This window comes from Nilaparvata lugens, chromosome X (genome assembly GCF_014356525.2).
Source record: "Nilaparvata lugens isolate BPH chromosome X, ASM1435652v1, whole genome shotgun sequence".
In the NCBI taxonomy this organism is placed as follows: Eukaryota; Metazoa; Arthropoda; class Insecta; order Hemiptera; family Delphacidae; genus Nilaparvata; species Nilaparvata lugens.
Window position 1 is genome coordinate 11,565,697 of NC_052518.1, and position 18,306 is coordinate 11,584,002.

Here is an 18,306-nt window from a genome sequence, read left to right on the forward strand (position 1 = left end):
AAGGTCATACTCTCATAATATGAAAAACTGAATAAATGAACTTGAATATTAAATCAATAATCATTATGGTTTCAAGAGAAATAGGTTTGAGAATATCCTGAGGTAAAACATATCCCCATTAACATAGGAGAATATTGACTCTACTTGAGAAACACAAATTGAAATTTTGTATTACTCTCATTATTTTATAAAATTATATAAACAGAAGCTGGTTTAGTGGCTTCATTATGGAGAAGTACCACAACATCACACACACAACACATCAACTGTAATGTTGAAGAGTTGAATTTTTTAGAAAGATTTTTTATGATTTATTAATGACTTTTGATATGATATTCTTCCATATGAATGGAATAATGTTCGGATCGATTAGTCAGGTTTGAAAAATATTGACTCATCAGCAGAATTATACCATAGTACAGTAACCTGACAATTATTTTTGTCGTGTAATATTCCACAGTAAATAAAAATACGGTATTTTGATTGATTGATTAATTTTTATTTTGTGCTAGGTCTAGACAGACCTGGAAGTCTAGAAGTGGATTTGCACATCAAAACATTCCACATCAGAAATTATAAGCATAAAAAAGAGGCAAAAATAAGAAAATTATTGAATAAGTTATAGTATCTTCGATTATACAGTTCAATTCATTTCAATGAATTTATTAGTCACACAGATTCATACATTTTAATATTTCTTGCATCTTGAAGGCTAGTCCAAGTTGAACTTGTAGTTAAGTCTCTTCTAGGCACAATCATTAGCAAAAATACAGTCTTCAGCTATTGGTGAGAGAAGGAACAATACGAATAATAACTTATTTTATTCAAATTGTAGACCTACATGAGCATTTTGACGCTGATTTTCATGACAGTATAAAGCATACAGCTTTTTGAAGAGACTTGTAATGTTGTCAAAAATCCACTTTATTTGAATAAAAATTAACATTTTACAGGAAAATGCTTCCTTGTGGCTCACACATCATCAGCTGAGCACACACGAAAGCATGCATGCTCCTGTAAAATGTAAATTTTTATTTAAATAAAGTGGATTTTTGACAAAATTCCAAGTCTCTTCAATTATGGAAAAGTTCCACAACATCAATATTCTCGCTACAAACTTAATTATACAGTTTTTGTTGCTCTTTGGTCATAAAATTGTTTTTATCAGTCTGTTGAAAGCGAGTTAACTTCCGAAATGAATTATTCTGTGCATTCTCATTTTCATTGCGAAACGCTCAAGAAGTACAATAAGCTCTCACGCAGTATAAATTTTCCACTTGAATTTCCACAATTTCCTCTTTTTAATTTTTAATTGTGGAAATTGATATATAAGAGATAGTTTTCAAATATTTAAATATAGTTATCAAATTGTGGAAATTCAAGTGGAAAATTTATATTTTCAACTTCATCAGTGTGTGTCTGTTTATACAAACTTAGCAGGTACTGTGCACTGAGTACAAATACAGGTAAAATTATTCGATATAAAACATACATTGAATCCTTAAATGTTTGGAAATTAGATGGAATCAAATGATGGGTAGAAGGGTAGAACTTGCTCTGAATTATTATTGTTCTATCATAATATGTTTTTCGAAATTGAATTGATGTTGAGAGTGCTAAGAAATTGATAATGTTGTAACAACCGAAACTGGATTCTCAATTTTCAAATGAAATAATTGAAATACACCTGAGATTGATAGTAGTGTAAAACACTAGTTCCAAAATTTCTCCAAGTTTTCCCAAAAGTAAGTGAAGATGTCAATTGCAAGTTATTTTATTCAATATGCATTGAATTCACTCGGATACAGAATAACTTATGAATTATAAATATAATTCCTCTCCACACACACAGCCTTCTGCATGATAATTTTTTTTCTCATCAAAATTAAGTATTGTTTAGGATTATTATATTCATAAGGATTACCTGGATAGCAACTCTATTTGTAAGAAATATGTTCGATAACAAATAAAAATTTTGATTGATTGATATTCATAAGGATTATTATATTTTACATTGTACAATATATATTTTTATCTAGTGTCATTGACTACAACATATTAGTGTGCATGATGATTTATTCGAAATCGTACTATTTGTGATGTATATTCAATTGTGTATTTCTTTCATGCAATAAATGAATTTAAATTTTAAGTTGTGAACTTTTCTCATCTAAATTGTTTTATTAAAAAAATATTGTAAAATAACGCCCACAGTCATTAACATATTCCCAACAATTTAAGTTGAGATTTCTTAATTATTATTTTTTTAATCTGTGTAGAGTGCTTACATATTTAGTTATATTTATATTTACCGTATCAATTAGTTAAAAGTAAATATGCATACAAGGGTTCAAATTTCGTTTTGAAAAATTCTGGTTCCAATATTTCTAGCAGTTTAACTAAATAAGAATTAAATTGCTCTACGTATTTTTATCCGCCTCCATTTTGGAACATTCTGAATTCTAAAGTATTTCATTGAAATCGGCAGGTATGACAGAATTAAAAATAAATGTGGATCATTTTTGCTTGATTTGAGATTAAATATGAAAATTGTTCTTTTATAAGACTTTTTACATGCATCTTGAAGGCTTAGAAAATTCTTGTAATGTAAATATGAACTTGTCTGTATGAATATCTAATAAGCTTCTACATGGAATACAGCAACGTGTTTACCGTAGCTACATCTGGTACTTAGACGAACAACATATTAATATATTCAGTTTATGATTATTTATTGCTCTCTTTGAGAGGAAACTTGATTGAATACAAACCTCGTAATTCTACTTTCAGGTTGCCAGGAAACCAAGCCATTCCATGAACATATAAGGACGAGTAGATAGGTAGTTTTGTTTTTAGAAAGAAGTTCTGCCTACAGCATGTGCAAAACTGAATTGATTGGATATTTTTAAACATCGATTGATTAAAATTGTTATTCCATGAGCTCATGCAATTTTCATATTTTCTAAACTATTGAATAACATGTCAAATATTACAGAAAGTATATGATCTCATAAGCCGTGTATAACATGTGTGCTATTTGTTTTAAACTTATTAATGGTATATGTTGCTAAAACATTAATAGTAACTAATACATTATCTTTTAATGTATGTATAATGTTTTTTATACATCAACTTTTTGTTAGTTTTATAATAAGTAAAAAGTTTTTCATAAAAAGTAGGCCGAAATCTTATAATTTCTAGTAATTTTGTTAGAATTAAGAATATAAATTAGAATTAAAATTAAAATCATAAATTAAAAATAGGAATGATAATTAGTCAGAATGATCAAGTAGCTCTTGCTTTTGTTTTTGTTAGGTTGGAATCTTTCTACTTCCTGTAACTTTACTGTAACTTACAGCTGATGATGTGTGAGCACACACGAAAGCATGCTCCTGTAAAATATTAATTTTTATTTAATTAAAGTGGATTTTTGACAACGTTCTAAGTCTATTCAATTAATACATTATCATTATACAATGTGTGATATAATAGTATTACAATGTAATTTTACTACCAAATAATTGGGCCAAACTATTGCAATTTTGAACATTAATTTTCTGAATTTCCAATTGATTTAATGATTTTATAGTAATTGAAATAAGGTCGAAAAAGAGAGAAGCAATCAAGCAAAAGATTCTACACCTACAAACATTGAGTGAAACCAACCAGAGTAAAAAAATTGTACAAAGAAGTGAACTGGTTCAGAAAAGGGTTCCAGGCAAGGTTGAACGGCTGTAAAGACAAAAATGGGCATGTGGTTAGTAATGAGATGGTCTTGAATAGGTGGACCGAGCATTTCGAGGAGGTGTTGAATGAGAGAGAAGATGGACAGCCAAGCCGTCGTTTTGAAATGCCACACAATGTTGACAGGGAAGATGAAGAAACTGCAGAACCTACCATTCAAGAACTAGAGAGAGCAATAGCAGCTCTAAAGAACAATAAAGCTCCTGGTGAGGATGGCATTCTCAGTGAGATGATAAGAGTGGAGGAGATAGATTGAAAAAGGAGCTGTATGAATTAATTTTGATGGTATGGAGAGAGGAGAAAATGCCCGATGATTGGAAGACAAGCATGATCTGCCCAATCTTTAAAAAGGGGATAAAATGATTTGTGAAAATTATAGAGGAATCTCTTTGCTTAGCATTGCTTATAAAGCCTTCACAAATATCCTACTTCAACGGCTCACTCCTTTTGCAGAGGCAGTGCTTGGTGACTACCAAGGAGGATTTAGAAAAGGCAGGAGCACAGTGGACCAGATCTTCACATTGAGACAGGCAATGGAAAAGTGTATAGAGCACGATATAAGTCTCCACATGCTGTTTGTAGACTACAAGAGAGCGTTCGACAGTTTATACAGGAGAAAGCTACTTGAAGCACTGGATAAGAATAACTTACCTTCAAAATTAATAAGGCTAGTGGCTGCTACCCTAAATGAGACCTTCTCCAGAGTAAGAATAGGCAAGACTGTTGGAAGGCGTTTCCCTGTAAAGTACGGTGTAAGGCAAGGAGATGCGTTGTCTGCATTATTGTTTAATTTGGCTCTCCATGAAGCAGTAAAAGGTATCACGCATGGAAGCACCATAGTAAATAGACTGTGGCAAGTTTGTGGATATGCTGACGATCTGGTCATAGTAGCTAGAGCAGTACCAGCCTTGAGAGAAGCCTTCACATCACTGGCAATCAATAGTGAACCAATGGGATTGGAGATAAATGAGGCCAAGACAAAGTATCTGAGAGTGTCACCAGCAGTAGGCCTAGGTAGGAGAGTTGCTAGAGACATGAAAATTGGACCCTACACATTTCAACAGGTAGAAGAATTTGTCTATCTGGGAACACTTGTGACAAGTAGTGGGAAAGTCTCAGCAGAGATTAACAACAGGATCATGGCGGGAAACAGGGCATACTATGCTAATATCAAGTTGTTCAAATCTCGATTGATATCTAGAGCTACGAAATTACAATTATACAAAGCATTGGTGAGGCCTGTGGTGAGTTACGGATCGGAAACATGGGTGCTTACAGCTGGAGATGTGCAAAGATTGAGAGTTTTGAAAGGAAGGTAGTGAGAAGAATCATGGGTCCTGTTTTTGAGAATGGTCTTTGGAGAGGAAGAAAAAATTTGGAAATAGAGCAGTTCTTAAACAATGAAGACATTGTGCGGTTTATTAAAGCTGGCAGAATAAGATGGATGGGACATATGGTGAGAATGGGAGATGAAAGAGTAGTGAAATGTATATGGAAGGACAGGATATATAACAGAAGAAGAAAAGGTCGACCGAGAAATAGATGGACGGATGATGTGGAACGAGATCTTAGAACGCTTGGAGTTCGTAACTGGAGGGGGCAGGCCGAGGATCGTGACAGATGGAGAGGCTATGTGAGGGAGGCCAAGGGTTGCAAAGACCTGTAGAGCTGAGGAGTAAGTAAGTAAGTATAGTAATTGAAAAGGTTACAATAATCAATAGGTATAAATCATGAATTAGATCTTAAATGTATAATTTTCAAGTATTCTTTCTTATCTGCCATTTGCTATTATATTTTCTTCACATTCTTTTGTATCATAATAATATAGCATAGTAATAGCCATACAAGGATGATTATGCTGAAATATTTTAAGAAGTATAGCTTTTAATTATCAAGTGGTATGTGCTTATAATTAAGTATTTTATTGTAAATCGTATAATATTTTTGTTACAATGCAGAATGAATCATAATATACAGTATATTATAGGCATCGAGTTTTTGAGTAGGCTAGTCTACATGTATTCATGCAATATTCAAACTTACAAACATTAGAATAGCTGAAAGAAATATTTTGCTTCTCCAGCATACTTCATATTCAGAACAAGTTATTCAGAACAATCCTTGTGATGAGTGCTCATCTGAAACAAAACATAATTTTGCTTCATTTAATAATTAATAAAAATAATATATTGATTTTTGACTTATTCTCATAGAATGGCTTAGTTGAGGGCATAAGCTTATTCCCATTGTCAGAAACGGTTTACCAAAGCTACTCTTTCCATTAACTTCCTACAGATATTTGATGAAATAAATTTATAAGGATTCAAAACTTTAATTAGAAGAGACATTTATTTGAAGAGATATTTAAGAATACAATTCAGGGAAATATAAATTTATATTATATTTATATTTTATATTCTATATTATATTTATTTTGCCTATAATATACTATATATTATGATTCATTCTGCATTGTAACAAAAATATTATACGATTTACAATAAAATACTCAATTATAGCACATACCACTTGATAATTAAGCTACACTTCTTAAAATATCTCAGCATAATCATTCTGTACGGCTATTATTACTATGCTATATAATTATTATGATACAAAAGAATGTAAAGAAAATATAATAGCAAATTGCAGATAAGAAAGAATACTTGAAAAATATACATTTAAGATTTAATTTATGATTTATACCTATTGATTATTGTAACCTTTTCAATTACTATAAAATCATTAAATCGATTGGAAATTCAGAAAATTAAAATTCAAAACTGCAATAGTTTGGCCCAATTATTCGGTAGAAAATTACATTGTAATACTATCAAATCACACATTGTATAATGATAATGTATTAGTTACTATTAATGTTTTAGCAACAAATACCATTAATAAGTTTAAATAATTGAAAACAAGCGAACATGAATTGAAAAATTCTCACTATATATCATGCAAATGGGAATAAATAATATACAAAGCAAAACAATAATATTATAATAGTAACAGTTGGGAGCATCAACACATCACCAACTCCGCAGAGAGAAATATACAATTCTGATATCTTTCCTGTCAATGTATCATCAAAAACAAATACAGATATGAATAATAACAATAAATGAAAATGAAATACAATTAATTTCAACGATATGTGTTATATTCTATTTTTCTCTGGTACCTATCACCTACTGTAACATAGTTTTCTTCTGTCTAAAGAGAATATGATTGTATTTCATCTATATGCTCTTCTCCTATCAACAATTTTATTCCTCTATACTCTATAGTATCATTATCATATGCAGCATTGTTTTCATCTGCGTCAGGAGCAATATGATTCTATTTCTTCATGGAACTGTATCATCTGTCTATGATATTATAAAAAAAGGAGTTGGCTCATACATGTTCGAGATAGTGAACATATGATTATCGCATTAAAATTCATGAATTACTGAACTATTTAACTCGCAAATTTACATAAGGATTCCGGATTTATCGAGGATGGATATAAGCGGGTTTTCATTGTTATTAACCAATTTATTCTAATTTAAAAATTAAGACAAATTTATGCAATTTATGATTCAATTCTTTCGGAAAAATAAAAGCCCAACCAAGCAGAGCTTTTTCCAAGTGAATCCGTGGCGTAATTGGTAGCACGCGCCTTGAGCGATCATGAATGAAAGGTTGCGGGTTCCAGACCAATCAAATTCTTCTTTTTTTGCTGGAAATTTTCAACTCTGATGAAGATTATCCACGTAATTTTGTCAAAATAATAAATAATTATTCTAGTTTTCATGATTCCTGGACATAAACAGATTGCATTTTAAAACAAAATAATTTCTCTTGTGCAAAGCACAGGTTACCTGCTAGTCTATCTTCTAAAAGCGAAATAGCACTGATTCATTCACTCACTCACTCATTCATTCATAATCAACAGAATTAAAAATCTGCTGGACCAAATACGTTCAAATTTGGCATGTATGTTCAGTTGGCCATCAAGTGGCGCACTAAGAATGGATTTGAAAAAAAAAATCCAAAGATACGCCCAGAATCTGCGTTTTTCCAGCACTTTTTTGCGTTTTCTCAGCTTTTTCACGAACTAATTAGCAAAAAATGTTCAAAACTTGGTACCCAGGCTCAGCTGAGGTATAAAAATGTTGTATTGGAAGTTAAGTTCAGAGGCCCAAGCTCCACCCAAGATCGGCGGTTTTTGAGCGTTTTTGCTGCGTTTTCTAAGCCTTCTCAAGAAGTAATTGACAGATCATATTCAAATTTTGTACAGGAGTTCAGGAAGGGTCTAGAAATTTTGTCTTGAGAGGAATTAAGAATTACGCCCAAGATGGGCGGTTTTACTGCGTTTTTCATGCAGTCCCTTCAGTTTTTTCTGCGTTTTCTCACATTTTGCATGAACTGATTGAGAGAAAATGTTCAAATTTGATAAGGTACACAGGTTCAGCTGGTGTATAAAAATATAGTATTGGGAGGATCTTGAAATAACGCCCAAGCTCCGCGGTTTACGAGCTTTTTCCTGCGTTTTCTACGCTTTCTCAAGAACCAATTGACAGATTATTTTCAGATTTGGTACAGAAGTTCAGAATTACGCCAAAGATACGCCCAAGATGGGCGGTTTTTCTGTGTTTCCTTGCGTTCCCTAGCTTTTTTTGCGTTTTCTCACATTTTTTAAAGAATCAATTGAGAGAAAATGTTCGAACTTGGTACAGAAGTTCAGCTAGAGTCTAGAATTTTGTCCTGAGAGAGCTTCAAAATTTCGTCAAAGATACGCCCAATATAGACGCTTTTACAGCGTTTTCAAAGTTGAGTGTTCCCCAGCGTTATTTAAAGGTTTCTTTTCTCAAGTTATTTATTGAGTTTTCAAAACATTTCTCAAAAAAATGCATACTTGACAGGGTTAGATATGGATGTTTGTCAAGTTCTCCATATCGTTTCTGTTTAAAATTTCAAATAACTCAAATAATTATTTTATAATAATTTATTCTCATAATATCCTAACCAAGTCACTAATCGAGAAATGGCTGAATTAATTCTGATGAAAGTAAAGATTTTCGCAACCCTGCACTAAATAATTCAAAGAGAACTGGTGATTGAATAGAGCCTGAAAGTCTCTTTTGACTTTTTGATGGAAGGAAGAAAGCTCAAATGAAAAATGCAGGCGAGCGAGACGAGCCTGCTGATCCCATTTTCGGATGATCCAGCCGGGGGTCCATAGAACGAAGACTGGAAATTTCAACTCTATAGTATGATCTGTAACATAGTTTTCTTCTGTGTCAGGAACAATATGATTCTACTACTACTATATGATATCATCTACAATGGTACTTCAACATAGTACACCTCAAAGGACCGCTCAAAATATGTAGGCTACTAATACGAGGATAGTATAATACTAGTATATACTCGTATTAGTAGCTAATATAATATATTAATAATGTATTAGTAGCTAATATATTATATTAGCTACTAATACGAGGATAATACTAGATCGGGATGTACTATATCGAGATTGAATGTGGAAAATATGTACTATAAGTACAATGAGATAGGAGTCCGGCAAATCAAAATGCACGGTATAATGACAGGATTAAATTCCTGGGAAATGAATAACGTAGGGGTTTTGTGTACTATATAAGGGGTTCTGTACACAGTACCGTACTAAAAGTAAATTCGTATGGCTTTTGTTGGTGGGGAGTCCCTTGCGGGAAGGTCCCACCGCCTGAATATATAATTTAAGCCGTCAATGGGCCTTACGGCTGTCATACTTCAGCCGGGACCGACAATTTAACGTGCCCATCCGATAACACGGGAGTGATCTGGTTAAAGAACTTTTGGTATTGAGAGGGTTTGAACCCGGGATCTCTATGCTGCTACGCAAGCACTCTATCCACTAGACCACGGATCACTCCGTGATTAATAGTACCGTATTATTAAGGGGTTACTGATTTCTTCCTGAAACGGCAAAAATGTACTATTAACGGGCTCTTGGCATTGAGCTTTATATTATAGTGAGGTCCACGTTATAATGGCAGTTTTTGATTAGCAATGGTATAGCTATCCTTGTCTATCATTCAACAAAGCGGATAGCGCCATCTCTTTCTAGCTTTGCTCTGTTGCCAGATCGTCCTTTAACAATGTAGAATTAATAATTGACTAAATATTTTATCTTAATTTTGAAGATTCATAATGAAAAATATAATTTCTGCTAAATAAAATATAATTGATTATTTTAAACGAGAATGAACATTTAATATAACCGTACATTCATAAACCTGTATCAGCTACCGTCTATAGAAGGCATTGACAAGACAGAGGATCGGTAACGTTTTTCTCCTATCTTTTTCCACTGAATTATAACGTGGACCTCACTATAGACGTTTCAAGGGACTGCAGAAAGAATGTACTATAACGGAGAATGTACTTTAACGGAGAATGTACAATAACGGAGAATGTACTTTAACGGAGATTTACTACAACGGAAAATGTACCACAACGGAGAATTATACTACAACGGAGAATGTACTATAACGGGGAATGTACTATAACGGGGTATAGTATATCGAGACTCTACTTTGTGAAATAAGTTTTTCTCCTACGCCTTCCAAGAACGAGACAAAAATCTTAACTACGATTAGAATAACTCCAACTGTTTGTAGAGATGCTTCCTGGACCAAGCGAGCTTTCTCGACGTTGGATGCTGACAGAAATAGCTCACCTATTTTCGCCTACTGGTTGGGTCGGGTGTGGCTCGGCGAGGCAAAACGCATACAATTCTGTTACTAAAAGCTCACACAGTGTTGCTTCCATGCTTCCTTGTCTCTCATCTCTGTCAGCTGGAGTCCCTAACGCTCAAACACGCTCAAAATTGCTCCACTGAATCTAGGGAAGAAGTCTCTGCAGATAAATTCTTCAGAAATCATAATTAATACTTCATCCTAGAAGGAAGGGTTTGAGGATAATTGATTGAAATTCAAATTAATATTAAAGACCATGATTATAGTAATATTAATGATTAATTTTTAATACATAAATTTCATTTAAGGTTGAGATCTTCATCCAAGAATTTTTTTATTGTAATTTGACTGCAATCTAACACTTTGGTTGATGAACAGTTCAATTCTAGCTTTAATTAATAGGTTAAAGTTTGACATTAAAGGGGTATTCACTCCTTCACAGTCTAAGTGAGCAATGCCCAATCCAAGAATGAAGGCTCATTGAAGACTCACTGATTTAAATGTAAATCAACATTGAATATGAAGATTATAATTACTTATTTATTAAATCATTAATAACTGAATTCAAAGATTAAAATATTGTTGTAGAGCATCAGGATAGTAATTATTATTTTACTATCTTACTTATATAAGAACGAGTAAGTCTCGTTGAAGATCATCCACTAAACAGCTGTGCTATGATAAAAACATTTGGAGTCATTGATTTATCATATAAATGTATATATAATATATCATGAATATGCTACAATATTAGATTTATAATAGGTATAGATATCGAAGAAAGCTAGGGAGCTGAAATCAACATATATCGACCTGACCGTTCTGTTAGTGCCATTAGAAAAAACAATTTGTACAGAACTGATTTAAATTGAAATCAACATGGAACATAGCAATAATGATTATTCATACCAATATTTGTTAATTAAATATTACAGATTGAGTTGAAAATGAACATGAATATGATAGCTAATCATCTGCAAATTGATTCAAAATCATTAGGCCTACGTACTTAGTTGAATTCGCTAGATACAAGGAAAAATAAAAATGACTCACCTGCGCTACAAACCATGGGTTACTTCTGTATAAATAATGCTTATAGATTGAATTTCCAAGTGTTGGTAGTCATGACTATACATGACTAATTTCAATAGTAAGTGTTATTCTTCACTTTGGAATATAATTGATCAGTAACATAAAAAGTGAAAAAGAGGGAGAAGCAGCCGCGCACTTAATTTCATTGTTGTTTCTGATTTGTACTATAGTGAGGTCCACGTTATAATGGCAGTGTAGGAAGATAGGAGAAAAGGGTTGCCAGATCTCAGCCTTGCCACCCAAACAGCTCATACTGGTATATCTGATCAATTTAACTGTTCATTATTGTTGAAAATAGTATCATATTTTATTTTCAAGAGAATATTTTTTCTGAAGATGTAATATTAAATTTTCATGATTGTAAATTAAACAATTTGTCAATTAGTTGAATTTCTACATTGTTGATGAACTATGTGACAACATCGCAAAGGGTGAAGGAGATAGCGACATCTGCTTTGTTGAATGATAGACAAGGATAGCAACACCATTGCAAATCACACACTGCTATTATAACGTGGACCTCACTATAGTAGGCTATTTGTACTAGGTATGGTAACTGTTACCAGTAGAATCCAATACCGGCATCATAGGAGTAATCAATCTCTGGCTTCTTACAGGTAAGTAGGGATCCTGCTATCAAGTCCCTACTAAGGGCTGCATTAATTTTATGATCGAAACTCAAAAACCTAGCCTAGAAACAATGAAACTCTTTAAAACAGCAGTTGTTATAATATTATATCAGTTCCTCATATTAATTTCTATAAGACGACCAAAAAAGTGCTTGACTTAACACAAGATCTTTAGCTTGTTAAAGTTTTTAACACTCAATAAGTGTTTAACGGCTTTAAAAGCCGTTGATAGATACGGATGCTAGTCTACGAGACTTGGAATTAGAACTTTGAAAATTTAAAAAAGTTGAAATTTCTTTTTTTGATCCGCGGACTATCAATGTTACTTTTCAAAAGTGGGAAATTCCATTGGGAAAATCAGTAGACCATGCACTCTCAAGGTCCTAGATGAACCTGTAACATATTTATTTTAAAATACTGTTTAACAATAATATTAGGCTACGTGATGGGCTGGGTAAACTCTCTGTAAACTGTACAAAGTACAGTGTTCTCTCTGAGAAGTACAAAGATATAACTCTGAGTAAAACTCCGTAATAACTTCTCAGAGGGTCTTTGCTGCTGTACCCTTGTACAAGCCTACCAAATGTAAACTTTTCTAATCAAGATGAATGTGAAAAAACTTTTTACATTGATTTCCAGTATTTCTGTATTTCTCTTACAAACGCATGATACTCATTAGAATATCAAACCACAAAGTTCATTTTACATTCATATCGGATACAATAACACCGACTTTAATCAATGATAGCCCACATTTGATGTTATTTTATGATACTTCCCTTTTATTCCCGTTTCATGTTAATTTTTTCACTCACCCGGACAAAACAAAAAATGCATTAATAACATCCATAAAATACCGTAAATTAAACGATGTTGATTAAAGACGTCTACCGCTTCTTTTATTGGTTGCAATGACATTCAACTGTCATTTAATCTCGGTTAAATTTAATGGACGTATTTGCAACCACGAGACTGTTTTTTATGCTCTATTCATATTTCAAATTTTGTATGTTTAGTAGACTATCGGGAGGTGCTTAGCGCATAGGTTGTCCTAGCCATCCTATAATATTACAGCGGTAATTAAATGAATATGGTACATGAAATAGCATCGCGAACGTAGGTAGGATACCTATTAGGCCAATATTAAATGGAAATTTGAGAATTCATTCTGTTTAAAATAAAAGACATGATTTTTTTGAATATTTTTAGAATGTAATAAGTAAGTACACTCACCAAATTAATTTCCAGAAATCTTGATTTGTACTAAGTAGAGTTTGAGTACATACTCAGTAACAATATTTTTCAACTTCATTCACAAAATTTATTTTACTACCTACTTTTCACACTACTATTGGATTGAACACAACATCAATAACTTCACTATAAATGATATAATAACTAAACTTTTCTATTTTTTAAATTTATTTTTGAACCTTCAAAATTCAAAATCTTCAAATCATTATTCCTGGACCGAAAATCAAGTGACGAAGCAGTGTGTGATATCATAACCTCAACTTTTGGACAACATTAACTTTTTATCAAAATTTTTGGAAAGAAATAGTACAGACTCAGCCCAGTTTTTCCTTCAATGTCATAATTATATTATGATTTTAGTATTTCGTACAATAAATGAAAGAATGTTTTACTTGAAAAAGTGAGTAGTTTACGGTTGAAACTTGCATTTGAATAACGACTCACATTTATTCAAACAGTCGAAAATTAATGTTGTCTGGTACACTATTTTTTTGTTGCAAACCTCGCCTGATTATTTTGAAAGCTTGAAGAACTTCTTGATCTGACGGATTTTTCTCTTCAAATTCGCCACAGTCATCATCATCATCGTCAGTTCTAAGAATTGAAATGTTGTGTGACAAAAGCAAGGATGGGAAAGTCCAGTCGTTTACCTGCCTGGTCGTCGAAACAATAAGTTCTAGAAATTCTATTTCCAGTAACTTGCATTCAATTTCCGACATGTAAAAATTCGTTGTGTAGAGGAATTCGATAGTGCTTATTATTATTATTATTAGCGTATGGCACATATATATAGACGATAGTGCTAGTAATACTGCACAAAATGAGCTCTGATACGACTAATTTCGTTCATTAACAGAGAAGTTATGATCGATCAAAGAAATTCAATGTTGTGGAGAAATTCAATGCAAACAAATATTGTTCGACTGCATTTGAAAAATATTAGGTGAGTTACTATTGAACGGGGAATAATATTTGTGTATCTGTCGTTTACGATCATTGCTATTTGTACAATAGACGCTCAAAATATACTGTAGGTCAAGTAGGTAGACTAAATTTAGTTTGTTCAGATGATTTTCTAGTATTCAAACATTCTGAAACTTTTATGTAAGTTGAATTTTCTTAAACTGTCAGCATTTTTTAGAAATACCAACAATGCTTCCCATTTAGCCAATACTGACAGTTCAAATATGAATCTAAAAAATCTCTCCATACTGGATCTGCATAATAAGTTGTGTATTTTAAGATGATGCTGTTGTAGATGTGGGCTACAACTTTTGTATAAGTTGATGAGAAATGTGGTCGACCGTGAACTTTGTACAGGTCGATGCTTTTCAAGCCTACGCAGAAGGAAGTTTTGTCAACTTGCGATGTTATCACTGAGTATAGCGAATAAAAATTGTGATTGTAGACTACACGTCTTGCAGAATGTCGCGAGTGGCGACTGTGGTGGGGAGGGGAAAGATAATGAATTTAATTTGAATGCAATCCAATATGCAATTGTTGTGATTAAGTGCAACTAGAAAGTTGGGTGAAGTTTGGCTCTGTGTACACTATTATCCAGTGAGAAGGTCTTGACCATTGAGATGGGTGGCCTTGCGACAAGTAAATGGAGAGATTAGCGAGCACAAGTCAGCTGACTGCAGCGCTCCTCCACTCAACTCCCATCTGACGACACTGCTCGTTCAGAAAATGTTTCATTCGTGGCTCTGCCGCCGGCCAGAGTCGAGTAAACTATACAGTCTCTCCGCCCGGAGATGAACGCGATCTAGTGAATCTGTGTGCGGCATTTCGTTATAACACGCGTGCATTGAAGAGTAGGCCTACACAAGGATTATTGCAAGGTGAAGAAATTATTGGCCGAGTGTTGTGTTCTGAATGTGATTTGAATGGAATTTTAGAGTGATCTCACATTGAAGCGGAAAAGCACGTGTTCAAAACTAAACAACAGTCAACATAGGCGCACACTGGTATAGTATCATTTTTTCATATATAATATACGAATTAAGCCGACTTACCTTCACTATAATTATATCTAAGATACCTGTACTAAAAGTGATATAACTATCACCTTTAATACAAAATAATCTTTTTCTCAAACTTTCGGGGCAAGTGTTTGAATAACCTCATCTAGTCCCTGTAGTCTATATCAGTCTGAAAAATGGGTACTATTATGACTGATAATGATTTATCTGTGAAATGTGTCATCGCAGTGATACGTTTTCAAGGTCGTGGATGTTTTATTTAGACTTGAAAGATGCTGGACATTCATCTCATCATTCAATCAGCCTCGACCTTGACTCTCGATGCATAATATTAATTTAATGAACATACCACAACCTGCTCATTGATAGACTACATTCTACGATTTGCATTCTCTTTAGACGAACTTTACCCTTTCTACCGTTGATGATAATGGACAAAAATAAAACTGATTAATGGTACTGAAGCTAATGGTAATGTCTATTTGCTAGGCCACAATATACTAGTACCAGTATAGGTATTTTCACTTCCTAAAATTATGTTTTGTTTTCTCGTCGATAGTTCTATTTTTCAGGTATCTATAAAACTTTGTTTGGAGTTGTAGGTCAGGCTTGTCACATGGTTGTGTTCATATATTTGAATTCAAACGGAACAATTCTGAAGGTTTTTGAATGTGGCGGTAAAACTCCACTTGCTTCTAGATAATCCATATTCTTATTTTGGCAATGAGTCCTGATGTCGCCGCTAGGTTGCTCTTTCTCCACTGAATGTTAATTTAAAAAGTCGTCTGCTCTCCTGCAGTGGTAGCCTAGTTGGCCAGATGATTTTCGTTTACATATTAATTAATAAAGTAACATGCCGTTACAATTTACACGTGCCGAATCTAATGTGAATTCATTGTAGGGAATGGTGATCTTACCTGTAATCGCTGTTGGCCTTTCGCCAGCATCGGTTGCTCGCCAAAACATAACCTCACCGACTTGCCATGTACGCTATCAAAAAGACAGTAAATGCGGAGGTGATCCCAATAAGTGAGTAGTATGATGGATGGGTGCATGAATAGACCTTCAAAATTATCGTGATCTTGTTCTAAATGCATTGCTGCACTTACAATTCAAATAACTTGGCTAGTAATGCTTATTCCGAAACTAGATTGCCATTAATTGGAAGGTTGGTCAGTTCAGTTCCTTCGCCTTACAATGTGAAAATTGGTGCTGTGAAAGTAATTTACTTGAAATTTCATTCATACTGAAGATAAACTTCAAAACGCCTATAAAGACATATGTAAATATAGGGAGTATAGTTTCGAGTTTGTCAAGTTGATGTACAGAATTACAACGAATCGTATCCCAAACCCAAAAATGTTATTTCTGAATAAAGTTTTGCTATTTCTATCTCATTTTATTAATTACTTGCATAGAAATTCCATTATCTCGCTATTCGCTTGTCATAGTGTAATATTAATCACCGTAGAAATAAGTAGGCCTACAGAGTAGTCGACAGATGTAGGTAAAGTAGTATTATGATTGTTGAGCATCAGTATTGTTACAGAAGCTTGCGCTTGAAAGAATGATTTTAATAACTAGGAATTTATCCAATATTCTTATTCAATTAAGAAGAATAAATGCCTGAATAGTCGTTGGATTATATCAACTAGGTAATAAGATGTTTATTACATTATAGCCTATATTATTACTGGCTATCAATCAAGAAACGTACCTATTATAATAATTGTTAGTTTCATAATAAGAGATATATAGTATTATTTTTCTAGTAATAACATCACATTACAGTAGTTACCCCGTGGAAATATTCTAAAGAGCTTCAATTATCATAAAAAATAACATAATGTGGAACAAAGTTTCATATTTCTATAACAACTCTATCAATGAAAGCTTATTTGGACTACCTCTGCACTTGTCATCTTATAGCCTATTACAATATTAAACTCGAGGTCAATTTTATTATGTAGGAACCTATTCACATGTTACAGTACTATTTGTAAATTTTGAAAAATAAATGTTTTCAAATTGAGATGCTACTTTGATGATCGTATTTATCCGAACATGAAGATAAATTATTGTGTGATGCTGGTGTAAGCTGAAGGGTAGGCCTATGTACCAATTATTGGTCAAATTAAGATGTTTATGTCATAGATGACACAGTGTAGCAATTCTCTTTCAATGGGAACCTTTCGTTTGAGAAATAGGAGATTTAGATGATTTTCTGACATTAGAAAATCATATAGGCCTATGTGAAAAGAAATACGGCACATAGGATAATTGTTAACTTGAGGTTATGATTAGGTGAATAGGAACTATTCGACATAATATAACCTACACACACATATATGAGGCATATTTTTCAATTTTCCAGTAAATTATAGAACCAAGTTAAGCCTTCTCTCAATAATCAAAATTTCAGACAGCAAGAATTTCAAATTTCCAACAGAACTAGTAATTATATTTGTTATGGATTTCCAACAAAATGTTATATTATTAAAGAATAGAGTAATTTATTATTGGATGATTCTCAATTTTTCATAAAATTTTCTTTTGACAATCCAACTGAGCGCAGTTCAGAGTTTAATTATAATCATAATTATGCTAAACTGTCCCTTATTTTTCAATATAGGTACTATTAAATAAATTTTATTTTCTAGCATAACATGTAGTGGCAGAAATAGTGTCCTTACAAAATTGAAGGATTACATCTGATGGAGGTGTATGAAAAAAATTAGTTGTATGAAATCATCTATTCAAAAAAGAAAACAATCTATAATAGAGTTGTCTGCCACTATAAGTTGTTGAAAATTTCAACAATATTCTTGAAAAATAATTAATTAAACGCTGTTCAAG

General features: G+C 32.9%; 1 protein-coding gene across 1 annotated transcript in view; it reads left to right on the forward strand.

Moving 5' to 3' along the window:
- The first annotated feature begins 15,156 nt into the window (after positions 1 to 15,156).
- Positions 15,157 to 18,306, forward strand: part of LOC111044890 (nuclear factor 1 X-type) — a 300,946-nt gene continuing 297,796 nt past the window's right edge. The window contains exon 1 of the mRNA XM_022330149.2: positions 15,157 to 15,435. The gene's annotated coding sequence lies outside the window, so the exon portion shown is untranslated. The remainder of the gene's footprint in view (positions 15,436 to 18,306) is intronic.